The sequence below is a fragment of the Arachis stenosperma genome, chromosome 6 (assembly GCF_014773155.1).
Source record: "Arachis stenosperma cultivar V10309 chromosome 6, arast.V10309.gnm1.PFL2, whole genome shotgun sequence".
NCBI classification, from domain to species: Eukaryota; Viridiplantae; Streptophyta; class Magnoliopsida; order Fabales; family Fabaceae; genus Arachis; species Arachis stenosperma.
In genome coordinates, this window is record NC_080382.1 from 51663388 (window position 1) to 51676764 (window position 13377).

The 13377-nt window shown below is 39.2% G+C and overlaps 1 non-coding gene across 1 annotated transcript; it reads left to right on the forward strand.

The window, feature by feature from the left end:
- On the forward strand, nt 1-119 carry LOC130936883 (5S ribosomal RNA). The gene has a single exon (XR_009068198.1). It is a non-coding gene; the product is annotated as a 5S ribosomal RNA (ribosomal RNA).
- The last annotated feature ends 13258 nt before the right edge of the window (nt 120-13377 follow it).

Below are 13377 nucleotides of genomic sequence, written 5' to 3' on the forward strand. Positions count from 1 at the left end.
CAGTGCGATCATACAAGCACTAATGTACTGGATCCCATCAGAACTCTGCAATTAAGCATGCTTGGACGAGAGTAGTACTAGGATGGGTGACCTCCTGGGAAGTCCTCGTGTTGCACCTCTTTTTTTTATGTCGTACTGACCCTCTTTCTTTAAACGATTCTATCCCGAGAAGGATACTTTAAAGCGATCCTCAATGGCCTTATCTTCCGCAGGCTCCTGCGGTCCCCGCAAGGCTTCGCGGCTCGAGTTACTATATGTCGCATGATGGGCTGAATTCACTACCCTTCCCCAATAATATTGATGAAACCGCTCATGGCAAGCGCACAAAAAATATCGTCAAGTATTAACCCACAGTGGAGTGGGACCGTATCCACAGAGATTGGTAGATTTGAGCAATTTTAATCAATTAGTGAATTAGTCAATCTCAACAGAATAAGTTGTGTTTGCAGAATTATAAATGGCAGAAACATAAATGGCAAAGGAAATAAAAGAAAGCAATAAAATATCGAAATGGAAATAACAAGAATGTAAAGAGGAATGGGATTTTGTAGAATGTAAGTAAAGCTATAAAAGAATGGGAAAGATAAGAATGGGGGAATTTATTGATATCAGGAGATATTGTCTCTTTGGATTAATTTCAGCTCATATCCTCTTCAATCATGCAACTCATTGACCTCTTGGCAATCATGATTGATTGAGCCCCAATCCCTTGGTGACTCAATCTCTCAGATCTTGATCAATAGCCAATTCCTTAGTCTAATTGCTCATGAAGAGAGATATGCTTAGTCCCTGATTATACCACACATCATCATAGGTCCAGGTAGAGGGAGGATTATATGTCACCATATCCAAACACCAAAACCTAGATTCTACTCCAGTGTGAGAAGGGATTTCTAGCATGGTTTCATGTTTCCTTTTCCAAGGTTCCCATGAAACCCATTTTGCATTCAATCTCTTTTCCAAGTTAATTGAACACTAAGCATTAAAATCGAAATTCCTTCTAGCAAATCAAAGAGAAGATGAAGAGAAGAAGAAATTCACTATCATCAATCCATCAAGTACAATAGAGCTCCCTCTCTCAATGAGAGGGAATTTAGCTACTCAAAGCTCAGAGAGAAAGTACAAAAGATGGAAGAGATGAAGTGTGAAAAGTAAAAAATAAAATCAAAACTAAACTCTGTGACTTGCTTACCCCTTTTCCAATACTTCCAAGGGTATTTATACTACTCCTAGATCTAGAAAATAAAAGAAAATTACAAAAGTGAAAAGAAAATTACATTTTGGAGGGAAAAGAAACTCAGCAAATGTGATCTTCTAGCTGGCGTGTGACTGGCGCTTCTCTGGCGTGTCACGCTCCTTCTGTTTCTGACTTGGCGTTCCACGCCTCTTCATTCAAGTGGCACGCCGTCCTCTGTTTCACCCCTGGCGTGCCACGCCTTCGAACCTAAGTGGCACCCCCATGACATTTTAAAGGGCAAGGTAGCCTGGCGTGCCACACCTTCGAACCAAAGTGGCATGCCCAAGGCATTTCGAAGGGCAAAGCAACTTGGCGTGCCACGCCTTCGAACCAAAGTGGCACGCCCAAGGTCACTTCCCTTATCTCTATGTTTCTGGAGATTTGTACCAGCGTGGCACACCTAGGGTCTGGCGTGCCACGCCCTTCTTAAAGTTTTGCCCCCTTTCCGGTGTGCCATGCCTCGTCATCCAAGTGGCACGCTTGAGTTCATTGGCTCCTCTTCTTCCTCTCTGGCATGCCACGCCATGAGATTGGCATGTCACACCCTTCATTTGCTTCATCTTCTTGCTGGCGTGCCACGCCTCATCTCCCAAGTGGCATGCCTGAGTTCACTGGCCCTTTAGCTCATCCTCTGCAAAACACTACCAGCGTGCCACGCCATGAGATTGGTGTGTCAGGCCCTTCATTTGCCATGGTCCCAGAGGTTGGCGTGCCACGCCTGGATGTTCAAGTGGCACGCCAAAGTGAGATAATTAAGCTGGCGTGCCACGCCTTCGACACCAAGTGGCACGCCTAGCTTTATTTGGCCTCCTTAGGTGCTGGTGTGCCACGCCTTGTTGCTCAAGTGGCACGCCTTAGTGGGACTTCTTGAGCTGGCATGCCACGCCTTCGATACCAAGTGGCACGCCCAGCTTTTGCATTCTCCCCTTGTTCACTGCATGCTACGCCTTGTTGCTCAAGTGGCATGCCCATTCAATTGTGGGTCTTATAGGCTCGACGTGCCACGCCTTGGTCCTCAAGTGGCACGCCCAAGTGAACTATGGGGCTGGCGTGCCACGCCTTTGACACAAAGTGGCACGCCATAGTGATGGCTCTTCTAGTAACGAGTTTGCATGCCGCGCCTTGCTCCTGGCGTGCCACGCCCCTTTGATGGTCTTCAATTTTGCTCTCTGGAATGTTGTACCAGCGTGCCACGCCTAGCTTCTGGCGTGCCACGGCAACACATTTTTGTGGCGTTTGTTCCAAGTGGCACGCCTGCTTCACACGCCCCACTTGTTCTGTTGTTTTTTTTCCCATTTTTTATGTCTTCTCCACCTGAAATCCAGCACAAACTCATTTCAAAGCAATGTACTATGATATTCATCAATTAAGGCATGAATTGCAATGATCAAATGAGATTATGCCTCTTTTATGGTCCTTTTTATGCAAGAAAAAGGGTAGATGATGTAAGTCATCACAACACCAAACTTAAGCTTTGCTTGTCCCAAGCAAATCAATGTGAGTGGTCCTTTTGGTGAATTGAGACTTGACCTTGAATGTATGCACTATAACTAGGAATTGGACTAAGTGCTCAACACATGCATGAGTGCTTTGAATATCACAAAGAGCTCCTAGATCCTTAAAGGTTTTTTTTTTCAAAGTATGTGTCTTAGGGGTCCTTTTCATTGATTGTCACCTTGAAGTAGTAAGGGTTAACTCTTTCTCGCTCTTTTGTGCTTCTTTTCTGTATATTAACCACAACTCTAAGTGTTTTGTCTCAAGCATCTACTAGGAGTTCTAACTCGTTTTGATTTTTTCAATATTTCTTTTCCCTCCTTAGTAGTTGATGCTCAGAGCCTTGGGTCTTTGTTGCTTACTACTTCTTGGTTCTATAGATATTCAAGGAACACACCTCAACTTCTACTTGTCATGCCTTCTAGGACTAGTTACTTCTCATGACTCATTTTTTCCTTTCACTTCATTCAAGGTTTTTCACTTCGTCTTTTGTTCCTTAGTTCTTTTGAATAAGCTTTCTTGGTCTTAGTCTCATTTACTCTTGTTCACACTCACAACAACTCTTATGGAAACAAACTCTACTTTATTGATGAAGATGAAGACTACTGTTATCATTGCATCTTCTTTCTTGCATATCAAAGGACTCACAAAAGACTTCAATAGAATAAAACATAAACTATCCTAACATTATTGATGAGCGGATAATTTATACGCTTTTTGGCATTGTTTTTAGGTAGTTTTTAGTAGGATCTAGCTACTTTTAGGGATTTTTTATTAGTTTTTATGCTAAATTCACATTTCTGGGCTTTACTATGAGTTTGTGTGTTTTTCTGTGATTTCAGGTACTTTCTGGCTGAAATTGAGGGACCTGAGCAAAACTCTGATAAAAGGCTGACAAAGGACTGCTGATGCTGTTAGATTCTGACCTCCTTGCACTCGAAATAGATTTTTTGGAGCTTCAGAAAACCAAATGGCGCGGTCTCAACAGCGTTGGAAAGTAGACATCTAGAGCTTTCCAGCAATATATAATAGTATATACTTTATTCGTGATTAGATGATGTAAACTGGCGCTCAACGCCAGTTCTATGCTGCATTCTGGAGTCAAACGCCAGAAACACGTCACGAACCAGAGTTGAACGCCAGAAACACGTTACAACTTGGCGTTCAACTCCAAAAGAAGCCTCTACACATGTAAAGCTCAAGCTCAGCCCAAGCACACACCAAGTGGGTCCCGGAAGTGGATTTCTACATCAATTACTTACTTCTGTAAACCCTAGAAGCTAGTCTAGTATAAATAGGACATTTTACTATTGTATTAGACATCTTTGGTCTCGGTTTTATTCTATTATTCATCTTAGGAGACTATTGATCATTCATGGGGGCTGGCCATTCGGCCATGCCTGGACCACCATCACTTATGTATTTTCAACGGTGGAGTTTCTACACACTATAGATTAAGGGTATGGAGCCCTGCTGTACCTCAAGTTTTAATGCAATTACTACTATTTTCTATTCAATTCAGTTTATTCCTGTTCTAAGATATTCGTTTCACTTCAACATGATGAATGTGATGATCCGTGACACTCATCATCATTCTCACCTATGAACGCGTGACTGACAACCACTTCCGTTCTACCTTAGACCGGGAGCATATCTCTTGGATTCCTTAATCAGAATCTTTGTGTTATAAGCTAGAATTGATGGTGGCATTCATGAGAATCCGAAAAGTCTAAACCTTGTCTATGGTATTCCGAGTAGGATTCAAGGATTGAATGACTGTGATGAGCTTCAAACTCGCGATTGTTGGGCGTGATGACAAACGCAAAAGAATCAATGGATTCTATTCCGGCATGATCGAGAACCGACAGATGATTAGCCGTGCTGTGACAGAGCATTTGGACCATTTTCACTGAGAGGATGGGATGTAGCCATTGACAACAGTGATGCCCTACATACAGCTTGCCATGGAAAGGAGTAGGAAGGATTGGATGAAGGTAGTAGGAAAGCAGAGATTCAGAAGGAACACAGCATCTTCATACGCCTATCTGAAATTCCCATCAATGATTTGCATAAGTATTTCTATCTTTATTTTCTGTTTATTTATTATTATTATTCAAATACTCCATAACCAATTATTATTCGCCTAACTGAGATTTCCAAGATGACCATAGCTTGCTTCATACCAACAATCTCCGTGGGATCGACCCTTACTCACGTAAGGTTTATTACTTGGACGACCCAGTACACTTGCTGGTTAGTTGTGCGAGGTTGTGAAGAAAGTGCTGAGTTATAAACGCGCATACCAAGTTGAATGCCATTATTAGAGATCACAATTTCGTGCACCAAGTTTTTAGCGTCGTTGCCAGGGATTGTTCGAGTTTGGACAACTGACTGTTCATCTTGTTGCTCAGATTAGGTAATTTTCTTTTTGTTTTATTTTCGAAAAATTTTTTTTTTCAAAAATATTTCAAAAATTTTACTTCTGTTTTTGAAAATCTTTCAAAATTTTTACGACTGGATTCTAGAGTTTCATGTAACATGTTGAAGTCTGGCTGGCTGTAAAGCCATATCCTAATCCTTTTGGAATGAGACTTCAATTAATCACCTCAATGCATGTAATGCCATCCTAAAGCTGGCTGGCTATTAAGCCATGTCCAACCCTTGGATTGGAGCTTTAGGCTAACATTGAAAGATTCCTGGAATTCTTCTTAAAAATTTTGAATTTCTTATTTTCTTTTTCCTATATGTTTTTCGAAAAATATAAAATAAAATCCAAAAAATTTATAAAATCATAAAAACAGAAAAATCAAAAATATTTTTTGTGTTCTTGTTTGAGTCCTTAGTCAAATTTTAAGTTTGGTGTCATTTGCATATTCATCTTGTTCTTGCATTTTTCAAAAATTCATGCATTCATAGTGTTCTTCATGATCTTCAAGTTGTTCTTGGTAAGTCTTCTTGTTTGATCTTGATGTTTTCTTGTTTTGTGTCTTTTATGGTTTTTCATGTGCATTTTTGCATTCATAGTGTCTAAGCATTAAAGATTTCTAAGTTTTGTGTCTTACATGTTTTCTTTGCATAAAATTTTTTTCAAAAATATGTTCTTGATGTTCATCATGATCTTCAAAGTGTTCTTGGTGTTCATCTTGACATTCATAGTGTTCTTGCATGCATAATGTGTTTTGATCCAAAATTTTCATGTTTTGGGTCATAATTGTGTTTTTCTCACTCATCATTAAAAATTTAAAAAAATCAAAAAATATCTTTTCCTTAATTTGCTCAAAAATTTCAAAATTTTGGGTTGACTTAGTCAAAAAAATTTTAAAATTAGTTATTTCTTGTTAGTCAAGTCAAAATTTCAATTTTAAAAATCTTATCTTTTCAAAAATCAAATATTTTTCATTTTTTTATTATTTTCGAAATTTTTTATTATTTATTTTCAAAATCTTTTTCCTATCTTTATCTCAAAATTAAAACTTTACTAACAATTAATGTGATTGATTCAAAAATTTGAAGTTTGTTACTTTCTTATTAAGAAAGGTTCAATCTTTAAATTCTAGAATCATATCTTTTAGTTTCTTGTTGGTCAAGTAATCAATTTTAATTTTAAAAATTAAATCCTTTTCAAAATATCTTTTTCTTAAAAATCATATCTTTTTATCATATCTTTTAAAATCATATCTTTTTCAAAAATTTGATTTCAAAATATCCTTTTCAAATCTTTTTCAACTATCCAATTAACTTTTGTTTTTCTTTTTATCTTTTTCAAAACCACCTAACTAATTTTAGCTCTTTAATTTTCGAAAATTATCTCCCTCTTTTTCAAAATTCTTTTAATTAACTAATTGTTTTAAATTTTAATTTTAATTTTAATTCTTCCTTTAATTTTTGAAAATCACTAACTCTTTTTCAAAATTTATTTTCGAAAACTTCTTTCTCTCATCTTATTCTATTTATTTATTCATTTACTAACACTTCTCTTCATCTCAAATCTCTGCTCATATCCTCACCCTTGTGTTTGGATTATTCATTCTCCTTCTTCTATTCCTTTCTTCTTCTACTAACAGAAAGGAATCTCTATACTGTGACATAGAGGATTCCTCTTCCTTTTCTGTTCTCTTCTTTCTCATATGAGCAGAAACAAGGAAAAAGGCATTCTTGTTGAAGCTGATCCTGAACCTGAAAGGACTCTGAAGAAAAAACTAAGAGAAGCTAAATTACAACAATCCAGAGACAACCTTACTGAAATTTTCGAACAAGAAAAGGATATGGCAGCCAAACCCAACAACAATAATGCAAGGAGGATGCTTGGTGATTATACTACACCTACTTTCAAGTTTGATGGAAGAAGCATCTCAATTCCTGCCATTGGAGCAAACAATTTTGAGCTGAAACCTTAACTAGTTGCTCTAAAGCAACAAAACTGCAAGTTTCATGGACTTCCATCAGAAGATCCCTACCAGTTTTTAACTGAGTTCTTACAGATCTGTGAGACTATTAAGACTAATGGAGTAGATCCTGAAGTCTATAGGCTCATACTTTTCCCTTTTGCTGTAAGAGACAGAGCTAGAACATGGTTGGACTCACAACCTAAGGATAGCCTGGACTCTTGGGATAAGCTGGTCACGGCCTTCTTGGTTAAATTCTTTCCTCCTCAAAAGCTGAGCAAGCTTAGAGTGGATATTCAGACCTTCAAGTAAAAAGATGGTGAATCCCTATATAAAGCTTGGGAAAGATACAAGAAAATGACCAAAAAGTGTTCTTCTAACATGTTTTCAGAGTGGACCATGATAGATATATTCTTTTATGGTCTATCTGAGTTCTCTAAGATGTCACTGGACCATTCTGTAGGTGGATCCATTCACCTAAAGAAAACGCCTGCAAAAGCTCAAGAACTTATTGACATGGTTGCAAATAACCAGTTCATGTACACTTCTGAGAGAAATTCTGTGAATAATGGGACACCTCAGAGAAAAGGAGTTCTTGAAATTGATACTCTGAATGCCATATTGGCTCAGAACAAAATGCTGACTCAGCAAGTCAACATGATTTCTCAAAGTCTGAATGGATGGCAAAATGCATCCAACAGTACTAGAGAGGCATCTTCTGAAGAAGAAGCTTATGATCCTGAGAACCCTGCAATAGCAGAGGTAAATTACATGGGTGAACCTTATGGAAACACCTATAATTCATCATGGAGAAATCATCGAAATTTCTCATGGAAGGATCAACAAAAGCCTCAATAAGGCTTTAATAATGGTGGAAGAAACAGGTTTAGCAATAGCAAATCTTTTCCATCATCTTCTCAACAACAGACAGAGACTTCTGAGCAGAGCACCTCTAATTTAGCAAACATAGTCTCTGATCTGTCTAAGGCCACTTTAAGTTTCATGAGTGAAACAAGGTCCTCCATCAGAAATTTGGAGGCACAAGTGGGCCAGTTGAGTAAGAAAGTCACTGAAACTCCTCCTAGTACTCTCCCAAGCAATACTGAAGAGAATCCAAAAAGAGAGTGCAAGGCCATTGACATAATCAACATGGCCGAACCTAGAGAGGAAGGAGAGGACGTGAATCCCAATGAGGAAGACCTCAGGGGACGTCTCTCAAGCAAGAAAGAGTTCCTTATTGAGGACTTAAAGGAATCTGAAGGTCATATAGAGACCATAGAGATCCCATTAAACCTCCTTCTGCCATTCATGAGCTCTGAAAACTATTCTTCCTCTGAAAATTATGAAGATGTAACTGGAGAGCAAGTTGCTCAATATCTAGGAGCTATCATGAAGCTGAATGCCAAATTGTTTGGTAATGAGACTTGGGAAGGTGAACCTCCCTTGCTCATTGGTAAACTAGATACATGGGTTCAGCAAACTTTACCTCAAAAGAAATGAGATCCTGGTAAATTCTTAATACCCTGTACCATAGGCACCATGACCTTTGAAAAGGCTTTATGTGACCTAGGGTTAGGCATAAATCTTATACCACTCTCTGTAATGGAGAAGCTGGGGATCATTGAGGTACAGCCTGCCATATTCTCATTGTAAATGGTAGACAAGTTAGTAAGACAAGCTTATGGATTGGTAGAGGATGTGTTGGTAAAGGTTGAAGGCCATTACATCCCTGCTGATTTCATAATCTTAGACACTAGGAAGGAGGAGGATGAATGCATCATCCTTGGAAGACCTTTTCTACAGAATGGTGTTCTTCTGTAACAATGGAGAGGAAGCATGAAAAACTTCTTTCAATATAGAGTCAAACAGAGCCCCCACAATCAAAATTTAAGTTTGCTGTTGGGAGGCCACAGCCAAACTCTAAGTTTGGTGTTGAATCCCTACATCCAAACTCTAAGTTTGGTGTTGGGAGTCTACAACATTGACCTGATCACCTGTGAGGCTCCATGAGAGCCTACTGTCAAGCTATTGACATTAAAGAAGCGCTTATTGGGAGGCAACCCAATTTTTATTTATCTAATTCTATTTTTATTTTTATTTTTCTTTTATGTTTTATTAGGTTCATGATCATGTGGAGTAACAAAATAAATACTAAAATTAATAACAGAATCAAAAACAGCAGAAGAAAAAGCACACCCTGGAGGAAGGTCTTACTGGCATTTAAACGCCAGTAAGGAGCATCTAGCTGGCGTTCAATGCCAGATAAGAGCATGGATCTAGCGTTGAACGCCAGAAACAAGCAACATCCTGGCGTTTAAACGCCAGGAGAACACCCTGAGGAGAGCTGGCGCTGAATGCCAGAAACAAGCATGGAACTGGCGTTCAACGCCAGAAACATGCTGCGAATGGGCGTTGAATGCCCAAAACAAGCATGAAGCTGGCGTTCAACACCAGAAACAAGCATCAATCTGGTGCTGAATGCCAGGATTGCATGAAAAGGGCATTTTACACGCCTCATTGGTGCAGGGATGTAAATCCTTGACACCTCAAGATCTGTGGACCCCACAGAATTATCTCAGGATCTGTGGACCCCACAGGATCCCCACTATCTCAACTCACCTTCTCTCCTCTTCACACAATCCAATAACACTCTTTCCCAAAACCCTTCACCAATCACCTCAATCTCTCTTCCCCATCACCTCTTCACCACTCACATCCTTCCACTCTTCCCCATAAACCCAACCTACCTTCAAAATTCAAAATCTCTTTCCCACCCAAACGCACCCTAAATAGCCGAACCTACTCCCTCTCCCTCCACTATATAAACCCCTCCATTCTCCTTCATTTTCACACAACACAACCCTCTCTTCTCCTCCTTGGCCTAACCACAACCCTCTCTCCCTCTCCTGCATATTTTCTTCTTCTTCTTCTATCCTTTCTTCTCTTGCTCGAGGACGAGCAATATTCTAAGTTTGGTGTGGTAAAAGCATAGCTTTTTTGTTTTTCCATAACCATTGATGGCACCTAAGGCCGGAGAAACCTCTAGAAAAGGGAAAGGGAAGACAAAAGCTTCCACCTCCGAGTCATGGGAGATGGAAAGATTCATCTCAAAAGCCCATTAAGACCACTTCTATGAAGTTGTGGCCAAGAAGAAGGTGATCCCTGAGGTCCCTTTCAAACTCAAGAAAAATGAGTATCCGGAGATCCAACATGAAATCCAAAGAAGAGGTTGGGAAATTCTTAATGGTTCAAGAGTTCTATGCCAATGCATGGATCACTAGGAACCATGATCAAAGTATGAACCTGAACCCAAAGAATTATCTTACAATGGTTCGGGGGAAATACTTAGATTTCAGTCCGGAAAATGTAAGGTTGACGTTTAACTTGCCCATGATGCAAGGAGATGCATGCCCTACACAAGAAGGGTCAACTTTGATCAAAGGTTGGACCAAGTCCTTATGGACATATGTATGGAAGGAGCTCAATGGAAAAGAGACTCCAAAGGCAAGCCGGTTCAATTAAGAAGACTGGACCTCAAGCCTGTGGCTAGAGGATGGTTGGAGTTCATCCAACGCTCTATCATCCCCACTAGTAACCAATCCGAAATTACTGTGGATCGGGCCATCATGATTCATAGCATCATGAATGGAGAGGAAGTAGAAGTTCATGAAGTCATCTCCCTTGAATTCTATAAAATAGCCGAAAAGTCCTCCACCATGGCAAGGCTAGCTTTTCCTTATCTTATTTGCCATCTATGTTACTCAACTGGAGTTATCATAGAAGGAGATATCCCCATTGAGGAGGATAAGCCCATCACTAAGAAGAGGATGGAGCAAACAAGAGAGCCCACTCATAGAGCCCAAGAGACGCATGAGGAAGATCATCACCAAGAAATCCCGGAGATGCCTCAAGGGATGCACTTTCCTCCCAACAATTATTGGGAACAACTCAACACTTCTCTAGAAGACTTGAGTTACAATATGGATCAATTAAGGGTGGAACATCAAGAGCACTCCATCATTCTCCATGAAATTAGAGAAGATCAAAGAGCAATGAGGGAGGAGCAACAAAGGCAAGGAAGAGACATAGAAGAGCTCAAGGACATCATTGGTTCTTCAAGAAGAAAGCGCCACCATCACTAAGGTGGACTCATTCCTTGTTCTTATTTCTCTGTTTTTCGATTTTTAAGCTTTATGTTATCTATGTTTGTGGCTTTATTACATGATCATTAGTATGTAGTAACTATGTCTTAAGGCTATGAATAATTCCATAAATCCTTCACCTTTCTTAAATGAAACATGTTTTTAATACAAAAGAACAAGAAGTACATGAGTTTCGAATTTATCCTTGAAATTAGTTTAATTATATTGATGTGGTGACAATACTTTGTTTTCTGAATGAATGCTTGAACAGTGCATATTTTTTATCTTGTTGTTTATGAATGTTAAAATTGTTGGCTCTTGAAAGAATGATGAACAAAGAGAAATGCTATTGATAATCTGAAAAATCATGAAATTGATTCTTGAAGTAAGAAAAAGCAGTGAATAGCAAAAGCTTGCGAAAAAAATAATAATAGAAAGAAAAAGAAAAAGCAAGCAGAAAAAGCCAATAGCCCTTAAAACCAAAAGGCAAGGGTAAAAAGGATCCAAGGCTTTGAGCATCAATGGATAGGAGGGCCCAAGGAAATAAAATCCAGGCCTAAGCGGCTAAATCAAGCTGTCCCTAACCATGTGCTTGTGGCATGCAGGTCCAAGTGAAAAGCTTGAGACTGAGTGGTTAAAGTCATGATCCAAAGCCAAAAGAGTGTGCTTAAGAGCTCTGGACACCTCTAACTGGGGACTTTAGCAAAGCTGAGTCTCAATCTAAAAAGGTTCACCCAGTCATGTGTCTGTGGCATTTATGTATTCGGTGGTAATACTGGAAAACAAAATGCTTAGGGCCACGGCCAAGACTCATAAAAGTAGCTGTGTTCAAGAATCAACATACTTAACTAGGAGAATCAATAACACTATCTGAAATTCTAAGTTCCTATAGATGCCAATCATTCTAAACTTCAAGGGATGAAGTGAAATGCCAAAACTGTTCAGAAGCAAAAAGCTACAAGTCCCGCTCATCTAATTAGAACTAATATTCATTAATATTTTGAGATTTATAGTATATTCTCTTCTTTTTATCCTATTTGATTTTCAGTTGCTTGGGGACAAGCAACAATTTAAGTTTGGTGTTGTGATGAGCGGATAATTTATACGCTTTTTGGCATTGTTTTTAGGTAGTTTTTAGTAGGATCTAGCTACTTTTAGGGATGTTTTTATTAGTTTTTATGCTAAATTCACATTTCTGGACTTTACTATAAGTTTGTGTGTTTTTCTATGATTTCAGGTACTTTCTGGCTGAAATTGAGGGACCTGAGCAAAACTCTGATAAAAGGCTGACAAAGGACTGCTGATGTTGTTGGATTCTAACCTCCCTGCACTCGAAATGGATTTTCTAGAGCTACCAAACTCCAAATGGCGCGCTCTCAACAGCGTTGGAAAGTAAACATCTAGATCTTTCCAACAATATATAATAGTTCATACTTTATTTGTGATTAGATGACGTAAACCGGTGCTCAACGCCAGTTCCATGCTACATTCTGGAGTCAAACGCCAGAAACACGTTACAACTTGGCGTTCAACTCCAAAAGAAGCCTCTACACGTGTAAAGCTCAAGCCCAGCCCAAGCACACACCAAGTGTGCCCCGGAAGTGGATTTCTACATCAATTACTTACTTCTGTAAACCCTAGTAGCTAGTCTAGTATAAATAGGACATTTTACTATTGTATTAAACATCTTTGGTCTCGGTTTTATTCTATTATTCATCTTAGGAGACTATTGATCATTCATGGGGGCTGGCCATTCGGCCATGCCTGGACCACCATCACTTATGTATTTTCAACGGTAGAGTTTCTACACACCATAGATTAAGGGTGTGGAGCTCTGCTGTAACTCAAGTTTTAATGCAATTACTACTATTTTCTATTCAATTCAGTTTATTCCTGTTCTAAGATATTCGTTGCACTTCAACATGATGAAGTGATGATCCGTGACACTCATCATCATTCGCACCTATGAACGCGTGACTGACAACCACTTCCGTTCTACCTTAGACTGGGAGCATATATCTTGGATTCCTTAATCAGAATCTTCGTGGTATAAGCTAGAATTGATGGCAGCATTCATGAGAATCCGAAAAGTCTAAACCTTGTCTGTGGTATTCCGAGT